We start from the raw sequence: 21,750 nt of genomic DNA on the forward strand, positions 1-21,750 counted from the left end.
AAGGTAGTCTAGACCCTAACATTTGTCTTATTTTAAACGTAAATGTAAGGTGTTGCATTCCACATGCAGTTTGATTGGTCAAATGACTGGATTTAAAACAAAACACTTTATTCTTCCACAATAGTTCAAATACAACAAAAGAAGGAATTGGAATAACTTAACTCTACAGGAAAACTTAACAGAATAATAGATATAATAATTATTACTAATTAATTGATCCAATATAGTAACTTCCCATAAAAGTACTCTTGGCAAAAGGCAAATTCAGAAAACATATTGAATCATTTAATGATCAGCGAAGAGGGTTACCTCGGATTACAATGGGGCATTGATTAGATCAGCCAATGGGCTGAGAAGTGGCAGAAGGAGTTTAATTTAGATAAATGTGAGGTGCTGCATTTTGGGAAAGCATATCTTAGCAGGACTTATACACATAATGGTAAGGTCCTAGGGAGTGTTGCTGAACAAGGAGACATTGGAGTGCAGGTGCATAGCTTCTTGAAAGTGGAGTTGCAGATAGATAGGATAGTGAAGATGGCATTTGGTATGCTTTCCTTTATTGGTCAGAGTATTGAGTACAGGAGTTGGGAGGTCATGTTGCAGCTGTACAGGACATTGGTTAGGCCACTGTTGGAATACTGCGTGCAATTCTGGTCTCCTTCCTATCGGAAAGATGTTGTGAAATTTGAAAGGGTTCAGAAAAGATTTACAAGGATGTTGCCAGGGTTGGAGGATTTGACTTGTAGATAGAGGTTGAACAGGCTGGGGCTGTTTTCCCTGGAGCATCAGAGGCTTAGGGGTGACCTTATAGAAGTTTATAAAATCATGAGGGGCATAGATAGGGTAAATAGACAAGGTCTTTTCCCTGGGGTGGGGGAATCCAGACATAGAAGGCATAGGTTTAGGTTGAAAAGGGAAAGATATAAAAGTGACCTAATGGACGTTTTCATGCAGAGGGTGGTGCCTGTGTGAAATGGGCTGCCAGAGGAAGTGGTGGTGGCTAGTACAATTGCAATATGTAAAAGGCATCTGGATGGGTATATGAATAGCAAGGGTTTGGAAGGATATAGGTTGGGTGCTGGCAGGTGGGACTAGATTGGGTTGGGACATCTGGTCAGCATGGATGAGTTGGACCAAAGGCTCTGTTTCTGTGCTGTACATCTCTATAACTGTATGACTCTATTTGCAACTCAGTAGTAGGAAGAGGACCCCCAGATTTTGGCTCTAAGCAAGAGAGGAAACAAATAGCTTCCACTCTTTCAAGACCCCAACAGCAAATGCTGGAAGCTAAGCTAAAGATCCTGATTCTGTGACAGCTTGACCACACCCATCCAGGCTGCATCTATTGTTCCAACTTCAAAAATATACCCAAGACCTCACAAGCTGTTTACTCGAGTAGCTCTTGTCAACTTCTTGATACCTATGCCTTAAAACCTCTCTTCAACAAAAAACAGGACAAAATACACTTCTTAGAGTGTATACTTCACACAGTATTGTCACATAGTAATGGGAAATTAACCATTACAAAGTAGAGAAATAAATATTGAGAGCATCTAGACAGTAGTGATTGCAACACAATTAAATTTAAAATAAAGATTGTGAAGATGGGAGGGGGACTTTAGTGATGACAATAGAACTGGGGAAAATAAACTTTAAAAATTACTAACAAAGAAATAAAACAGCAATGACAAACATAGACAGTGATCAACAGAATCCAGGAGAAATGCATCCAGAATAAATCTCAACCATATCACAATGTCTGTGGGCGGCACGGTGGCACAGTGGTTAGCACTGCTGCCTCACAGCGCCAGAGACCCGGGTTCAATTCCCGCCTCAGGCGACTGTGTGGAGTTTGCACATTCTTCCCGTGTCTGCGTGGGTTTCCTCTGGGTGCTCCGGTTTCCTCCCACAGTCCAAAAATGTGCAGGTTAGGTGAATTGGCCATGCTAAAATTGCCCATAGTGTTAGATGTAGGGGAATGGGTCTGGGCGGGGTTCGCTTCGGCGGGTCGGTATGGACTTGTTGGACCGAAGGGCCTGTTTCCACACTGTAAGTAATCTAATCTAATCTAAATGAATAGCACAGGTACATTCATTAGGGTGGCTCAGTTGTTGGCACTATTGCCTCACAGCACCAGGAACCCAGGTTCAGTTCCTGCATTGGGTGACTGTCTGTGTGGACTTTGCATATTCTCCCTGTGTCTGCGTGGATTTCCTCCGGGTGCTCCAGTTTCCTCCCTCAATCCAAAGATGTGCAGGTTAGGTAATTTGGCCACGCCAAAACTGCCCATAGTGTACACTGATGTGTGGGTTACATGCATTCGTCAGGAATAAATATAGGGTAGCGGAATGGGTCTGGGTGGGTTAATCTTCGGACGGTCAATGTAGACTTGTTGGACTGGAGGACCTGTTTCCACACTGAAGGGGTTCTAAATTCCTGCATAACTATCATTTGACTCCAGTTAGAGTGGACTTCAGTACTCTACCTCAATTGTTATTCACATATAACTTGAATATCAAGGCAACTTTGCCACATTTCTCTCAATCAGATGTAACAATGACTATTTTAGTTCTAAAGGAACTAAAAATAAATAAAAATAAATATAAGACAACACTTTTTTTAACAGAAAAAGGACAGTTTTTTATTAACTTAAAAATGGGCAACTATGTGGGCATGAAAGCTGAGCTGTCTGAAATGAACTTACTAATTAGTTTGTCGTAACTTTGTCCACCCCAGTCCAACACTAGCTCCTCCAAATCATAATTAGGTTACAAGATAGGACAGTAGAGAAACAGTGGCAAATGTTGAAAGGGATATTTCAGAGTAAGTATGATTCTAATATCAAATAAAATTCTAAGGACCGAACATCCATGCCTAAATAAGGAAATTAAAGAATGCATCAAGCGTAAGGGAACACCAGGTAATTGGCCAAAGGTGAATGACAGGACAGATGTGTCATCTGAATACAAAGGTTGAATAAAAGTTAATGAGGAAAAATATGAGAGGGAACTAACTTGAAATGCAAAAACAGATAGCAAGTATTTCTATAGTTATCAAAAAAGGAATGTTTAAGTAAAGGCAAAAGTGAGGACTGCAGATCAGAGTCTAGATTAGAGTGGTGCTGGAAAAGCACAGCAGGTCAGGCAGCATCCAAGGAGCAGGAAAATCAAAGTTTCGGGCAAAAATCCTTCATCAGGACTGAAGGCAGGGAACTTCCAGGTTGGAGAGGTAAATGGGAAGGGGGGTGGGGGTGGGGACAAGGTAGCAAAGTGAGTTGTGTACTTCAAAGGATGAGAATATGGAGGTAATAGTTGATAATAAAGAAATGGTGGATAAAATGAATAAATACTTTGCTTCTGTTTTGTTATAGAGGATCTGGAAAAAAATCCCAGTGACACTTGTAAATCTGGAGATTGAAGAAAGAGAGCAATTTGGCAAAATTCAAGTCACTCAGAAAGTGGTCCTGAGAGAACTGATGGAGCTGCATGTTGGCAAATCTCCAGGTTCTGATGCATTTCATCCTGGGGTCTGAAAAGAGGTGGCTAATGAGGTAGTAGATATGTTCGTGTTAGCTTTCCAAAATTTGTCAGATTCTGGGTTAGACTGGAAAATAGCAAATATCACCCCTCCATTCAAGAAGTGAGGGAGACAGAAAACATGAAGCCATTAGCCAATTAATTTGACATCTGTCATGGAGAATGCATTAGAAAAAATTGTTGAGGAAGTTATAATTACGCACTTGGAAAGGCTCAACGTAATCAGAGTCAGCATGGTTTTATAAAAGGAAAAATCATGTTTGACCAATGTTTTAGAATTCTTTGGAAGATACACTATGGATAAAGGGGAGCCCATTGAATTTCCAGAAGGCATTTGCCAAGATACTGTGCAAAGGGGCTCTTGGTATCAGGGTAAAATACTAGATGCTGTCTACAACTGGGTCTTTTTCAGATGGGAAGAATGTAATGAGTGAAGTTTCTCGGTGGTCTACGCTGAACCAGCAACTTTTCACAATTTATGTCAATGACTTAGATTAGGCAATCGAAGGTGCAGTGGCTAAAGTTTCAGATGACAAACAGGAAAGCATGATGTGAAGATAACATAATGAGGTTGCAGACTGATATGGATAAGTGAGTGAGCAAAAATCTGACAGATGGTTTATAATGCTGGAAAGTGTGAAGTTGTTCACTTTGCCAGGAAGAACAAAGAAAACTTTAACAGTGAATAACTGCAGAATTCCAAGGTGCAGAGGGATACAGAAATTCTCATGTAAGAGTCACAAAATTAGCAGGTTGTCAGAAGAGGAGGAATTGGACAGGCTGGGCCTGTTTTCACTGAGTTTAGAAAAGCAAGCGGTGATTTGATTGAAGTTTGTAAGATCCTGAATGATCTTGACAAAGTGAATGTGAAAAGGATGATTCCATCTGTGGGTAAGTCCAGAACTAGGACTTAAATTGTTTTTAAATTGTGTGTTGTTCTATTAGGACAGGGATGAGGGATTTTATTTTCAATCAGAGGGTTGTGTGACTTTGGAACTCTGCCTCAGAAGGCTGTAGCGATGGGGTCAGTAATTTCTTTTAAGATGAAAGTAGATAGATTCCTGTCAGGTATCAGAATGAAAGTTCATTAGAGATCAATAGTGTTATAGACCAAACCAGGCTCTCTCAAAATATATTTTAAAAATAGTCCAGGCCCTAACTTTTTCTTATTGTAATGGTAAGTGTAAGGTGCTGCATTCCGGATGCAATTCGACTGGTCAAACTACCAGATTTGAAGCAAACCACACTTCATTCATACAGTCTAGTTGAAATACAACAAAAGCAAGAATAAAAGAAAAAAAAATTGGCTTAACTATAACTCTATTGGAAAACCTAACAGAGTAATAGATTAACTACTAAACTGTAACCATTCCAATATAATAACATCCCACAAACACACCCTTGGCAAAAGGCAAATTCAGAAAACAGATTGCTTCACATGCAACTCCAGCAGCCCAGGAGGGAAAAACATCAAGAGAACTCTGAGCGAGTGTGGCAAGGAGAGGTGTACTGCATTAAGAGACCCAGCAACAACTGCTACTGAAAAGCTAAGAAACTAAAAAGTCCTGGTTGTGCGCTGGCTTGACCACACCCATTCATGCTGCTTCTATTGTTCCAACTTAAAAAAAAACCCAAAGCTTCACAAGCTGTTTACTTTATGAGTTTTCAATAGACACCTTGCCTCCTCCATCTTAAAACATTTCTTTTGAAAAAAACCCAGGACAGAATCAACCTCTTAAAGCCATAGTCTCATCACAATGGCAATGTTGAATTCAGAATGCAAACAGATCAGCTATAACCTTATTGAATGGTGGAGCAGCTCAAGGAGCTGAATGATCTTCATCTGAACCAAATTCATAATGTATTGTAAGTAGCCAAGAAGTAATTTTTAAGTGTAAATAGCTGTTAATGTCTAATTTATTCATAGCACTGCAAAAATGACTTGCTAATATGGCTCCCTGGTTCATTCAGAGAGATAACTACAGAGGAACCTTGATTATCCGAACGAGATGGGCGGGTACTATTTCGTTCGGATAATTGATTATTTGGTTAATTGATTTCCTCCGGGGCTTGGAGTTTTCTGTGAAGTCTGCTCCCCCTTCAGGAAATGAGGCAGCAGCACACTGCATGCGAGACGCCGCCCCTGCCCGCCCCCAGCCCTGTCCGCTCCCACCCGGCCCTGCCTGCCCACCCCCAACCCCGTCCTATCCTACCCCGACCCCATGACCTGCCCGCCCCCAGCCCCGTCCGCTCCCACCCCGTCCCCCTGGCCTGCCCACCCCAACCCCGTCCTCTCCCAAGCACCCCCACGATCTGCCCACCCCAACCCCGTCCTTTCCTACCCCTCCCCCATGGCCTGCCCACCCCAACCCCATCCTCTCCCACCCCGCCCCCATGAGCTGCCCACCTCAACCCCGTCTGCTCCCACCCCACCCCCTGCCTGCCCATCCCAACCCTGTCCTCTTCCACCCTGCTACCACGACCTGCCCACCCCAACCTCGTCCTCTCCCACCCCACCCCCTGCCTGCCCACCCCAAACATGTCCTCTCCCACCCCACCCCCCTGCCTGCCCACCCCACCTCTGTCCCCTCCCACCCTGCCCCCTGCCTGCCCGCCCCAACCCCATCCTCTCACACCCCGCCCCCTGCCTGCCCACCCCAACCCCGTCCTCTCCCACCCCACCCCCTGCCTGCCCACCCCAACCACGTCCTCTTCCATCCCACCCCCTGCCTGCCCACCCCAACCTCGTCCTCTCCCACCCTGCCCCCACAACCTGCCCACCCCAACCCGGTCCTCTCCCACCCCACCCCCTGCCTGCCCACCCCACCCCGTCCTCTCCCACCCTGACCCCTGCCTGCCTGCCCCAACCCCATCCGCTCCCACCCCATCCCCTGCCTGCCCACCCTAACCCCGCCCTCTCCCACCCTGCCCCCTGCTTGCCCACCCCAACCCCGTCCTCTCCCACCCCACCCCCTGCCTGCCCACCCCAACCCCGTCCTCTCCCACCCCGCCCCCACGGCTTGCCCACCCCCAACCCCATCCTCTCCCACCCTGCCCCCACAGTCTGCCCACCCTAACCCCGCCCTCTCCCACCCTGCCCCCTGCCTGCCCACCCCAACCCCGTCCTCTCCCACCCCGCCCCCTGCCTGCCCACCCCAACCCCGTCCTCTCCCACCCCGCCCCCTGCCTGCCCACCCCAACCCCATCCTCTCCCACCCCATCCCCATGGCCTGCCCACCCCCAACCCCGTCCTCTCCCACCCCGCCCCCTGCCTGCCCACCCCAACCCCGTCCTCTCCCACCCCGCCCCCTGCCTGCCCACCCCAACCCCGTCCTCTCCCACCCCGCCCCCATGGCCTGCCCACCCCCAACCCCATCGGCTCCCACCCGCACCCCCCTGCCTGCCCACCCCTAACCACGTCCGCTCCCACCCTGCCACCACAGACTGCCCACCCCGCCCTCACAGCCTGCCCACCCAGCCCCCACCTGCCCACCCCAACCACGTCCTCTTCCACCCACCCCCTGCCCACTCCCAAACCCATTCAACGTTGCCTCCCATCCGACCCCGCAGCCGCAAACGCGCTCCCCAACCCTGCAACCCTGTCCACCCCCATCATCCGTCTGCACCCCCACTCCCCCGGCCGACAACCCCCCACCACCCAGGGCAGCTGGACTGGACACCAACAGTAAGACTACTGCTGCTGCTGCTTTGTGGGTTAAGTCTCCAACACACACACACACACACATACATACACACACACACATACACACACAGGTGCACACACACACACACACACACACATACACACACGCACACACACACACACATACACACACACATACACATACACACATACACACACACACACATACACACACAGGCGCGCACACACACACATACACATACTCACACCACTTTTTGACAGGTTCCACCTTTGCCCTATTTAGGACAATGTTGGAAAGATTATCTGGGGAAGGGGGTTTAGGGTTCACCCCTGTGTCGAACTCCAGGGAAAGTGTGTGGAGAGAGAGAGAGAGAGAGAGAGAGAGAGAGTAGGAGGTCAGACATTTAGAGACTGTGCCTGGACTGTCCAGGACTGTTCTTGGCAGCATTTCAGAGAGCCGCGTTCGTTTTTAGTCATTGTACCTGTAAACAAAAGACGCCATCAGGGTTGAAACAGCTCTTTGACGTAATGTTTCTATCGGGATCTTGAGATCCCCTTCGGATAATCCATTATTTGGATAATTGATATTCGGATAGTCGAGATTCCTCTGTAATGGGCAGGACACTGGGGGGGACCTCTTTGTTGAATCAGTACCATGGGATCTTATCCATTGCCAAAAGATGGCAACACAGTGTCTGCGCTTCTGAGTGCAAGGCAAGCAATTGGAAACAGTAACAATTAACATGTGGCAATGACCATCTTGACACTTGCTACTTGTCACACTTCATCATGGTTCGACAGTATACATTGTGGGTGAAAACTGTCGATAGTCACTAGTTGTTTTAGAATGTTTTCGATTTTCAGCAAACGTTTTGGGCAATGGGAATTCTGATCTATTTGAAAGGACTGCAATGCAATAGTTTATACTGTTCTGGGTTTGACCCTCACTCAATGTGTGCAATGAGGGGATGGTGATAAGGTGGGATGTCCCAGGTTTCAGTCTTGGGGCAAATGTCCTCACTGCAGTGAAATGGATTTCACAGAACAATATTTAGCTCATTCTCCATCAGGACTAATATATATATGAGGCATAATGCAACAAGTTAGGAGGGCAAAGTGATCTGCTTTTGCCAAAAAAACTTAAATTAAAATGAGTCAACTATTATTTCTCAAACATTATTTAACTGCACTCATTTCTTTTAATTACATTTCTCAGTAATATTAAAAGTAGAGAGCCTAGGAACAGTAGTAGGCCATGCAGCCCATTGAGCCTGCTCTATGATTTAATGTGATCATGGCTGATGGAACATTTCCATTTTCTTTTACTCACAATGTCCCCAAAACGCTGTTGTCTATTGGTAATCAATCAAACTTTATACAAACACTGAGCTTCCATAACCCTCTCAGGTAGAGAATGCCAAAAATCCACGACCCTCTGAGGAAAGAATTTGTCCTCATCTCAGTTCTAAAAGGCCTCCCCTTATTTCTAAATTAAGCCCCGTGGTTCACGATTCACCAACCAGGTGAAATATCCTACCAGCATCTACCTGTTCATCCCTTTAAGTATCTTGTAGGTATCAACATGATCACCTCTCAGCCTTTGACACTCTAGAGAGGACAGGAACAGTGTGCCAAGTCTTTCTTAAAAGGGCAGTCCTACCATCCCAGGATTAAGTCTGGTAAACCTTCAGTGCCCTTTATGGCAATAACGCTTTTGTTGAGATAAAAGAGATCAAAACTGCCCACACCACTCCAGATGCAGTCTAACCAAACTCTGCACAGCTGAAGTAGGGCTTCACTCACCTTCTACAGATAAAGACTAACAATCCATTAACCTTCTTCATAGCTTGCTGCACCTGCATTCACTAACTCAATACCAAGGACAGATAAGTCCCTTTGAAAATCTACACTTTCCTACTTCTCATTATTTAGGAAATACTCTTCACGTCTGTTCTTCCTGCCAAAGTCAATGGATTTATTTTGTTCCATTTGTCTGCCAAAGTTTGAGCGTGTGAGGTCCAATGTGTGTATGTATGTCTTTGCATTTCTGAGTATTTCTCTACACGTTTTATGTATATATAAATATGTGCATACATCTGCACACGCGTTTATGCTTATGTTTTTATGCATATGCATGTTCTATTTGTGTGTGTCTGCGTTTCCATGTGTACCCCAAAAATTGGAAACATTAACAGTTAACATGTGGCAACCACCATCTTGCCACTTGCCAAGTGCTAACGAGAAAATTATTAAAATCTGATCAATAATATCCACTTACTTTCCTATGCCTGCAAAGACAATTCAGTAGGTTTCTGAATACTGTCGCTATGCACATCGGTATTAAAAGAAATGTTGAAAGGATTGGCCCAAAGACTGTCAGGAGGTCTGAAAGATGAATGTGCAGATACATTTTTGCAATGGTGCTTTAGATCTATTGCACCTTGGCGTCTTCCTGTAATCTAATACAATCTTTTCACATCTTGCAGTTAAATTGCAGAAATACTTTGGATTTCTGAAGTTCAAGCTGACAGACATTAGTGCCTGTAACCATAGACTTTGAGTGACACTGCACTTTACTGATTTTCAGGAATCCACATCAAAGTATGCAATGCAGCTTTAGTAAACACAGGGTCCAGGCTGGCTTAAGCAGGATGGCACAACCTTTACATTTATAAAACACCTTTAACATCAAATGTCAAAAATTTCTTCACAAGAGTATACTGAAACAAAATATTACACTGAGTTGTTGCTGTTGTCTTGTAGTTTCTGCAAAGTTGTTTGGAGTGCACTACTTCGTGAAGGAGATGTGGCTAAGGTATGAGTCATAGAGGACGCAAACAGACCCTTCAGTCCAACCAGTCAATGCTGAACATAATCTGAAACTAAACTTTCACACCCGCCTGCACCTGGCCCATATCCCTCCAAACCTTTCCTATTCATGTACTTATCCAAATGTCTTTTAGACACTGTAATTGTTCCCATATTCACCACTTCCTCATTCCACACATGAACCACTCTCTGTGTAAAAAAATTGCCCCCATGACATTTTTTAAATTTCTCACCTCTCACCTTTAAAATATGCCCCCTAGTCTTGAAATCCCCCATCCTAGAGAAAAGACTATTACCATTAATTCTATCTATTCCTCTCATTATTGTATTAACTTGCATCAAATTGCCTCTCAACCTCCCATGCTCCAGTGAAAAAAGTCCCAGCCTATCCAGCCTTTCTTTATAACTCAAACCTTCCATTCCGAGCAACATCCTGCTAAATCTCTTCTGAACCCATTCCGGCTTGATAATATCCTTCCTATAACTGGGCTACCAGAACTGGACACAGTATTCCAGAAGAGACCTCACCAATGTCCTACACAACCTCAACATGATGTCCCAACTCCCATACTCAAAGTACTGATCAATGAAGGCAAGCGTGTCAAACACCTTTTTGACCAGCCTGTCTATATTTGACGCAAATGTCAAAGAATTATGTACTTGCATCCCTAGGTTCCTCTGTTCTACAACATTACCCAAGGCCCTAACATTAAGATGCTTGCAACTTAATTGTCACCCTTGCATTTGACAAATTAACTCTATGCATGTCCAAACATTTTAAATGGGCATCCACAATGACTAAAAACATAGATTGTCAGAGTAATGTTTTGTTTACATGATATTAACTGCATCCATTCTAGCTAAGCACAGAGCTGTTGCTCCTTCAGTAGGGTGTCAACCTCATCACGTGATCATGACATCATAATCGGCATGGCTTCTTATGTATATGGTTCACTGTTCATTTTTTACTCTATACAAGTCACGTGTGGAGGCATTTGGACAGATGGCATCTTAAAGAAGCTTTGTGAGGTACAGAGGCGAAAGCATGTAGTGAGAAAATTCCAATACCTGGAGCAGAAGCTGCTGAAGATTCTAATGGCGGAGCAATTAAAATCAAGTATTATTTCAAGAATGCTCGTGAAACTAGAATTAGAGGAGCACAGATAACCTTGAGGAATGTGGGTCTGGAAGAGATTATAGGGATACAGAGGTGCAAGGTGATGAAAGGATTTGAAACCAAGGATGAGACTCTTAAAGCTAAGACATGTTTGGCCAGGAGTCATTATAGGTCAGTAAGCACAGTGAGGATAGAGGGGCAGGACTTTCAGAAATCTTTTGATAAAGTCCCACATAGGAGGTTAGTGAGCAAAATTAGGGTGCATGGTATTGGGGCAAAGTACTAACTTGGACTCAAAGTTGGTTGGCTGACAGGAAACAAAGAGTAGTGATAAACGGTTCCATTTCAGAATGGCAGGCAGTGACCAGTGGGGTACCACAGGGATCAGTGCTGGGACCGCAGCTTTTTACAATATATATTAATAATTTAGAAGATGGTATTAGTAATAACATTAGCAAATTTGCTGATGATACTAAGCTGGGTGACAGGGTGAAATGTGAGGAGGATGTTAAGAGATTACAGGGTGACCTGGACAAGTTAGGTGAGTGGTCAGATGCATGGCAGATGCAGTTTAATGTGGATAAATGTATGGTTATCCACTTTGGTGGCAAGAACAGGAAGGCAGATTACTACCTAAATGGAATCAATTTAGATAAAGGGGCAGTACAGAGAGATCTGGGTGTTCTTATACACCAATCAATGAAGGTAAGCATGCAGGTACAGCAGGTAGTGAAGAAGGCTAATAGCATGCTGGCCTTCATAACAAGAGGGATTGAGTATAGAAGCAAAGAGGTTCTTCTGCAGCTGTACAGGGCCCTGGTGAGACCACACCTGGAGTATTGTGTACAGTTCTGGTCTACAAATTTGAGGAAAGACATTCTGGCTATTGAGGGAGTGCAGCGTACGTTCACGAGGTCAATTCCTGGAATGGTGGGACTACCTTACGCTGAAAGACTGGAGCAACTGGGCTTGTATACCCTTGAGTTTAGAAGAATGAGAGGGGATATGATTGAGACATATAAGATTATTAAATGATTGGACACTCTGGAGGCAAGAAACATGTTTCCACTGATGGGTGAGTGCCGAATCAGAGGACACAGCTTAAAAATACGGGGTAGACCATTTAGGACAGAGATGAGGAGACACTTCTTCACCCAGAGGACAGTGGAGGCCCAGTCTCTGGATTCATTTAAGAAAGAGTTGGATACAGCTCTCAAGGATAGTGGAATCAAGGGTTATGGAGATAAGGCAGGAACAGGATACTGATTGAGGATGGTTGAAACTTTATTGCTGGAACAGCACAGCAGGTCAGGCAGCATCCAGGGAACAGGAGATTCGACGTTTCGGGCACAGGCCCTTCTTCAGGAATGAGCAGAGAGTGTTCAGCAGGAGAAGATAAAAGGTAGGGAGGAGGGACTTGGAGGAGGGGAGTTGGAAATGTGATAGGTGGAAAGAGGTCAAGGTGAGGGTGATAGGTCGGAGTAGGGTGGAGGCGGAGAGGTCAAGAAGAAGACTGCAGGTCAGGAAGGCGGTGCCGGGCTGGAGGGATCCGGCTGAGACAAGGTGGGGGGAGGGGGGATGAAGAAGCTGGTGAAGTCCAAGTTCATCCCCTGCGGTTGGAGGGTTCCCAGTCGGAAGATAAGTCGCTCCTCCTCCGACCGTCGGGTTGTTGTGGTTTGGCGGTGGATGAGTCCAATGACCTGCATATCCTCGGTGGAGTGGGAGGGGGAGTTGAAATGCTGTGCCACAGGTTGGTTGGGTTGGTTCGTCCGGGTGGCCCAGAGGTGCTCCCTGAATCGCTCCGCAAGTAGGCGGCCTGTCTCCCCAATATAGAGGAGGCCACACCGGCTGCAGCGGATGCAGTAGATGATGTGGGTGGAGGTGCAGGTGAATCTGTGGCGGATATGGAAGTTTCCCTTGGGGCCTTGGAGAGAAGTGAGGGGGGAGGTGTGGGCGCAAGTGTTGCACCTCCTGCGGTTGCAAGGGAAGGTGCCGGGAGTGGTGGTTGGGTCGGTGGGGGGTGTGGATCTGACAAGGGAGTCGCGGAGGGAGTGGTCTCTACGGAAAGCTGATAGGGGAGGGGAGGGAAATATATCCTTGGTGCTGGGGTCTGTTTGGAGGTGGCGGAAGTGACGGCGGATGATGCGCTGTACATGGAGATTGGTGGGGTGGTAGGTGAGGACCAGTGGGGTTCTGTCCTGGTGGCGGTTGGAGGGGCGGGGCTCAAGGGCGGAGGAGCGGGAAGTGGAGGAGATGCGGTGGAGGGCACCGTCGACCACGTCGGGGGGGAAATTGCGGTCCTTGAAGAAGGAGGCCATCTGTGTTGTACGTATTTTGAACTGGTCCTCCTGGGAGCAGATGCGGCGGAGACGAAGGAATTGGGAGAATGGGATAGCGTTTTTACAGGGGGCAGGATGGGAGGAGGTGTAGTCCAGGTATTGATTGAGGATGATCAGCCATGATCATATTGAATGGTGGTGCAGGCTCAAAGGGCAGAATGGCCTACTCCTGCACCTATTGTCTATTGTCTATTGTCTATTGACTTGGTACGAGTTGAGCCATGGGAAGCAAAGTTTTGAATGATCTCAAATTTGTGAAGGGTGCATTGTGGGAGCCCCAGCCAGGGATGCATTGGAATTGTCGAGCTTAAAGGTAATAGAGACATGAATGTGGTGTTTATTAGATAGACAGTAAGTAGGATGTTATACAAATGAATTTGAGAGCTGCTATGGATGTGGAACTAGCTAATCTATGTGAAGATCCAAATATGAATAAATTAGACAAACTGACTGGTTTAATCTCAATTGTTGCTTACAAGAAAGATATCGCTGATAGCTCGGGAAGAGAATGTGATGTGGATCACTATTCTGTTCAGTTTTTTAAAAATAAAGCTGCTTAAAGTGAAAGAGCTGGCCCATTCCTTTTATCAGCAGAAGCTTTATTCTGCTCCAAGGGACAATCACCCTTCCACCACACTCCAACATCTCACTAAAGCATCCCAAATAATACTCAAGGAACACAAGCAAAAATCCCTCAAACATTCAAGACAATTTGAAACAGCTGTCACATGGCTCGCCTAAACACTCAGAATTGGCTTGCAGAAGAAAATCACTAAGATTTAACTTTGTATGTGCTGCAAACTGTCTTTCAGTTCTCTTGAATGAAATCTGCTTGTTATATCTGTTATTCTAAGTCAGTGTTGTCCAATACCTTACACAAAGCACGTGGCTAATTGAAACTGTGGATGTGGTCAACAGTATTTCTGATTGAGTAACAGCTTCCATTGTAGTGTCTGTGATCTCAATCCTCATATCCACACTGCATTACCATACACACTGTAATCTTCTTGTATATTCTTTAGAAACATGAAGTGATGAAAAACAGTGTGTGTGTGTGTGTTGTGTGTACTTATCTCCTTGGTAACAGAATGAAGATTGATATTTCTTAAGTAAACATAAATGTGAGTTACATTTCCCTGTAATACTTGTAATGATTAAGACATTTTCATGTGGTTAAAGTAATGCTGCCATAGCCATATGTGGAGCTAGTCAGCAGTTTCTATTGCGTAACTCTATAATTAACTGCAATCAGTTACTTAATGAAACATAAACGCGGCTTTATAGGCAGGTCCGACAAGATAAACTTGGCAAACTTAATTAGTCTGAACCACTTTTCAACCAAGTTTTTGCTGAGCTATGTTTAAAATCAGAAACAATAAGAACACTGAAATTGTCAATTCAGGATCTTAGCATCATTAAAAAAAATTAGCATTATTATACCAAATGACAGAATGCTAGGAGGGATGCAAGTCAGTACTGGCATTATCACTTTGATGCAGTTATTGTACAAATCACATATGGAAAGCTCTTGTACTTTTTTTTGTAATTATGTGAACCCTTGGACTGTTTTGTTGTCTTCTTATCAACAGACTAATTGCTTTATTTTCAAACACAGTATGGAGCTATTGGCATGTATTGGAAATGTTAGAAGTTCCTGAAGATAAACATGAATGTCATAACAATGATAGCACATCTAACATTCTAAACCACTTCACAGTATTGTCCCAAAGTTGGAATATGAGGATGATTAATCTTCACTTGCATTGAAAAATGTAATACCTTTTGTTTAAAAGGAAACAACTTTAAATGAGCCCAGAAACTGTTAAAATAGTTGCTGAAATCACCTGACCCAGAAAAGCAGTTAAAAAAAAGCCTTGAAATGGATTACCAAGAGTTTGGACAGATCCCTGCAGGAGTTCACATTTGCTATTGTTGAAAGTCTTTGAAAAACAAAGGACATCAAACAAACAGGTATCTCAATTGTAGAAACTGCCAGTGACAAAGGAGCTCAATCAAAATCTACTATGCAAAATGGAGTAATGGAGATTACTCTAATTGTGTCAATGCTATCTCAATCACTGGGACAACCTCAGGGTAGATAAAACGGTTATAGCAGGTAGATAAATCCGTTATAGCAGGTAGATAAATCCGTTATAGCAGGTAGATAAATCAGGAAGGCCTGTTGAACAGCATTAGCTCTCTCCTGAAAGTCTTTTTTCTCTTCAAGCTTTGTCCTTATCTCTATTACATTTTTGGAATACATCACTGAGATAGAGAAATTAAAAATAAAAGGAATTTCAAGTGCCACAGCATGTATTCTAGGAAAGGGTCAGATTACAGTTTAAGAGACACTGTCTCCAGATAAATAGTCAGCTTACGTTGGCCACAATGCCCCTGGAACCTCAAGACTACCAAAATATTATTCTTTTATTTATGGAGTTCAACTTCTGTCAACTCCTCCTCCATCCTTTAAATTATTTTGTTTGCATGCTAGCTGTGTGTGTCACAGGATTTAAGAGATATTTTTTACCTTTTAGTAAGTTTTTCTATTTATACCTGTGGCAATACTGTGGCTTTAAGAGATCCTGCCTTTTGTATGAAGAAAGGTTGAGACAGAGGTGCTAAGCAGTCTGCATCAACCCCCACAAGGGAAGCAGCTTGTGAGGCCTTGGGTTTATTTCTAAATTGGAACAATAGAAGCAGCCTGGATGGGTGGGGTCAAACTCCACAAAACCAAGGTTTTTAGTTTTAGTTTTTCAGCAGCAATTGCTCATGTCTTGAAGCTGGGTTTGGAAGCTGCAGTTCATCTCTCTCTGTTATTTACTCTCTGAGTTTTCTCTTGATGTTTTTTCCTCCTAGACTGGAGAATTGCATGTGAGACAATCTATTTTACTGAAAGTGCCTTTTGCCAAGGGTGTGTTTATGGGATGTTACAATATTGGAACCGTGACTGTTTTGTACTTAAATAAGCTATTGTTCTGTTAAGTTTTCCAATTAGAGTTGTTATTCCAATTTCTTCTTTCCTTTGTTGCATGTTAACTATAGTTTATAAATAAAGTGGTGGCATGGGTTAGCACTATTGCCTCACAGCGCCAGAGAACAAGGTTTGATTCCAGCCTCAGGCAACTGTCTGTGTGGAGTTTGCACATTCTCCCTGTGTCTGCGTGGGTTTCCTCCGGGTGCTCCGGTTTCCTCCCACAATCCAAAGGTGTGCAGGTCAGGTGAATTGGCCATGCTAAATTGTCCATTGTGTTCAGGGACGTGTAGGTTAGATGCATTAGTTAGGGGAATGGGTCTGGGTGGGTTACTCTTCGGAGGGTCGGTGTGAATTTGTTGGGACAAAGGGCCTGTTTCCACACTGTGGGGATTCTATAATTCTAAAGTGTGGTTTGCTTCAAAAATGGTAGTTTGATCAATCGAATTGCATCCAGAATGCAGCGCCTGGTACTTGCCTGTAAAATAAGAATAAGTTAGGATCTAGGCTATCCACTTATCATATTTTGAGAGGATTTGGTCCAGTCCATAATATACTATACAGCATTTTACAATAAAACTAGCTCCTAGTTTATTAACTTGAGATTTAACAAGCTTCATAAAGCTTTACATATGGTCAAGTACATACTGAATTGAAAAAGCATTTTGAAAAGAAATCATACTCAGGGTGAAATGGAGACAGTTACCCACTTTTCCAGACTTGATCATAATAGGATCATTTTAAAACACAATTGGTTACAAAGAGATATAAAGGCGGATGACCAACAATATAAATGAGAGCTATTTGAGCATCATAATGGAGTAAAGGGAAGTAGCAAGGTAGAGCAGTTGAGAGAGGGAGTTCGAAGGCTTTAGACCTTTGCAGATGAAAGCATTGTCAACAAAAATGGATAAATTAAAATCAGGGAGGTTCAATAATGGTTAATGCAGTGGGTGGAAGCAAAGAGGGGATACCAGGCAACTAAATCCACGTGGATCCAGGGGTTCAATGCTCTTTGATTAACCTGCTCAATCCAGTGACTCCTCAGGACAACCACAAGATCAGACATCCCATCCCTAACTCTTCCAATCATTCTCCACCCAAACGCCCCTCAGGTCTCCAAACATTGCTCTAGGTCTTTGATCCTCCCCACAACTGATCTCCACTCAGACCTTCAACCTTTGACCTCAGGTATCCACATTCCCAAGAAAGAATGCTGGGATCAGCTGGATCCCATATTGGCCCTTGCTCCTCTCTTCTCAGTGCTCAAACCCTCTCACACCACTACAATGTGCAGTGGATTCCTGACTTCTGCATCTCACACGCTTTGTCACGACCATGCTCCCTGCTGCCCACAACATCCACTCTCCTCTTCAACTCCTGTTGGCTCAGGCATATTAAAATCCAGCCAAGGTCATATTGGAAGTGGGGTGTTGCATAAGTCCATCAGGAATCAATCTTATTTGAGAATCCTAACCTGTCATCTGAAAAGTTAAATGTAATTGGCATCAGGAGATTGCACTGCTATTTTTCTGTCAGACAGCAGCAAAGCCTGTTTCGGATTAGCTGTCCCTTTATGCTCAATACACATGTGAATGCGAAACTTGCAATGCATTAATAAATTATGCAGCAGCCCCTCACACTCCTGCATGAAAGAAACAATGGGAACAAAAAACACAAAGACTCGTTAATCCATTCAGATGAAAACTTTTGAAGTTAATGCTTTACTGTAAACAACAATTTGCATATTCCATCGACATTACCAACTAGTATGAATATTTTAGTTCTCCAATACTCTTGCCAAAATCTAATCTCACCCCTTTATTCAAACCCATCCCATGAGAGTTCCTCTGCCTGACTATGTCTTGTTCACCTATCATTCATGTGTTTGACTGCCTCGGAGCTCCACCCGCTATAAAGTTTAATGTATGTTGAACATCTGACCACATCCTCTCCTATATGAAACTCTGTTCACCCATCCCCCGCAACGATCTATCATCTATCACCAAACATCCATTGGCTGTATAGCTCCAAATGCTTTGAATATAAAATCTTCATCCATATTTACAATCCTCACCTTGCTCGAAATCTGTAATCCTCTTTACAACCCAGCTTGTAATAACTGCTCTCCCAATACATCAAAGAGGGAGTGCCTTCAATGGACAAAAAAGGATCATGGGTGGACTTGTGTCAATTCATGTAAAATAAACTCTTCAAATCACAATACATAAATGTAATCACACTCTTTTATTGAAAGGTGTACCTGTCAGAGTGTGGTGCACTTGTGTTTATTCTCACATTGAACAGTAATCAGCAATTTTTATTTAAAGACTTTTGGCCATCTGTCACCTTCCTGTTCCTCACAATTAGTTGACACCTGACACAGGAATTAAAACACCTTTTCTTTAATCATGGCGGGCAGAATCTGATTGGGGATTGAGCGTCATGGGGCTAGTGTGAGACATGAGGCAGAACACACAAGAATTCCAGCAAGGACTATCTATACCTCAACACCAGGAGCAACTTGCAACTTGTCTTTAGCGTTGGAGGGCATCAAGGTGAGTTTCTCACCAGGCAGCAGTGAGTTGTCATTTGAGGGGGATTATTGCCTGTTAAGCACATTACTAATTGCAAATGTATATTAATTGCATAGATTAGACGAGGCTGTATCTCAGAGCTGAATGAATTAATGATTTTATTGTCACAAGTATTTTACAGTGAGAAAAACAGTAAAATACAGTGAAAAGGTTTTCCACGTCAACACTGTCCAGCACCATTTTGAATAGTTTTAAGAATAAGAAAAAAATAGAAGGAAATAGCTTAAACAGAGTCCATCAGTCCTGATCCAGCTCATCATCAATGATGCCTAAGCCACCATCCCTGCTTCACCTTCTCACCAGACCCAAACAACCCAGACGCCATCTTTCACTGCAGGGCCTACCGCGCTGATGTCACCTCTGCCAATGTAGCAGCTGCCAATTCTGATGCTAGGACCCATGTTGCTCCAGAAAAGTAAGCAAGGGCTCACTCAAGCCTGCCAAGTGGTCTGTTCTCAGTGGTCACTCACTTCATACCTGCTTGCATGCTTCCTACACTAATACCTTGCCTTGACTTGCCAATTTGCACCTTGCCACTCGTCAAAATTGTTAGTCCTCAGTCCAGTCAAGAGAGATAACCTTCAGTCGGTGGTGGAGGTGATGGTGCATTAAGTCAGAGACAGCATCCAATAATAGTCCAGGGACTTAGACCCGGTCAGTCACTCAGGCCAGTCAAGATCATAAGGGGTGCGGAGCCAAATATCTGGCAGCCCACTATCCATCTTAAATGATCTTGCCCGATGGTGAAAGTGAGGACTGCAGATGCTGGAGATTAGAGTTGAGAGTGTGGTGCTGGAAAAGCACAGCAGATGAGGCAGCATCTGAGGAGCAGGAAAATTGGCATTTTAATAATTCCTGATGAAGGGCTTTTGCCTGAAACATCAATTTTCCTACTCCTCGGATGCTGCCTGACCTGCTGTGCTTTTCCAGCACCACACTCTCGACTCTTTTTGCCTTACTGGGGGCTGTTTCCTCCGAGAATGAGAGCAAGGGAGCTGAAAGTGGGTGCCATCATTTTTTTTGGTGCAGATGAGGAGCTGGTCAGAGTGAATGAGTAGCAGCACAGAGGGCAAGCACGGTTAGTGGGGTGGATGAGACCGCAAGACAGCTGATGTTGCAGGCAATGGAGAGTGTGGTACACCCTTGGTGGGAGGTGAGAACAGTAGTAGAGGTAGAGCAAGTGTAAGGTATTAGGGAGAGGATGGTGACACACTTACATTGGTGGGATGGAGAGGGTCATTGGCCTTCTTAGATGGTCACAACTTCCCAAGATTCAGGTGGCAACCTCAGACCAGACTGGCATGGTGTCATAGGGGGCAAGAAGACGTCCCATCACTGCACCACCCCATTCCCTAAGCCTCCACACAGAAAGATGGGTGCCAATTTTCCCTTGTTTGCCATGCCTGGGGCAAATATCAGGAATGGTGCAGGGCAGCTCTAGACTGAAAATGCTTGACAGGACGCACAATGGTTTTTGAAGGATGGCACAGTACCAAGATTGCCAGTCTATTCTGGAATATCCCCGCAATGGCGAGTCGTTCCCAAGTACAGTGAGTGGCAGAATGGGGTTGGAATCAGACGAGAGGGGAGCCGTAAGTATGGGGTAGGCAGTTATTGACACGGGTTTGGTTAGATACAGTGAGAAATCTCATGAGGCTTCGTGGAGAGAAACTATCTGTGAAACTGACACTCAGCCAAAAACAACATGAGATTCAGCGCGTTGTGTCTGTCATGTAACCAGAGCAGTTCTTCCCATTGTCCTCATAAATAGTTTATAATGGTTAGATCATTGTCAGACAATGAAGTCCAGATGCCACTCATCTGCACACCATCTTGATAAAATAAAGCTTTCCATAACCATTGTTTCTGAATTCCATGTTTGGAGTCACAGAGTCCACAAATTGATACTGCATGAGAAATTGCGTGACATTCCCCAATGCCAAGACTCACTCTCAAAATCTACCTGTTTTCTTCACTTTTTACCTCGTTCCAGCTTCCACTTTACCAACCATCTGGAAGCAGTTTGCTGCATTAAGGATGGCACATCTGTGAATAGTTACTATTGTATTCTGCTCATTTCGGAAATCACTTCCAAACTTGGCATGTAGTTGCACAGATTTGCAAAACAACATGAAATGAAGAACTTGAAGTCTGCTTTATCATATTTTTAAAAATATAACAGTTTAGTTGCTGATAAAAAAAATTGCTGACCAAGGTTTTATTTCCCAAAGATGTGTAAATGAAGATTGAATCCATATTCTCCAGTTGGTTAGTGCTTGATCACTGACCAGGCTCAGACGGTGCTGGAGAGGTCACAGGTCAACTTAAAGTGTGGGCCAAAATGAGAAAATGCTGGAAAGGCTCACTAGGCCTGGCAGTATTTGTGGAGAGGAATCAGAGTTAACGTTTTGGTTCTGAGGAAGGGTCACTCAACCTGAAATGTTAACACTGATTTCGCTCCACTGATGTTGCCAGACTTGCTGAGCTTTTCCAGCAATTTCTATTTTTGTCTTTGATTTACAGCGTCCGCAGTTCTTCCGGTTTTTATAAAATGTGGGGCGATTGTAAACCAGTGGTGAAAAGGTAAACCAGTGACTACAATATGGGTAGTCACTGTCTATTTATTTGGTGTCCGTTTGAAGTAATCTCACACTTCACAGACTGAGCAAATGTTTTCACAGACTGGCTGTGTGG

Source organism: Chiloscyllium plagiosum, unplaced genomic scaffold, assembly GCF_037043375.1.
Source record: "Chiloscyllium plagiosum isolate Xiang-an unplaced genomic scaffold, Cpla_swu_hap1 HiC_scaffold_19, whole genome shotgun sequence".
Lineage (NCBI taxonomy): Eukaryota > Metazoa > Chordata > Chondrichthyes > Orectolobiformes > Hemiscylliidae > Chiloscyllium > Chiloscyllium plagiosum.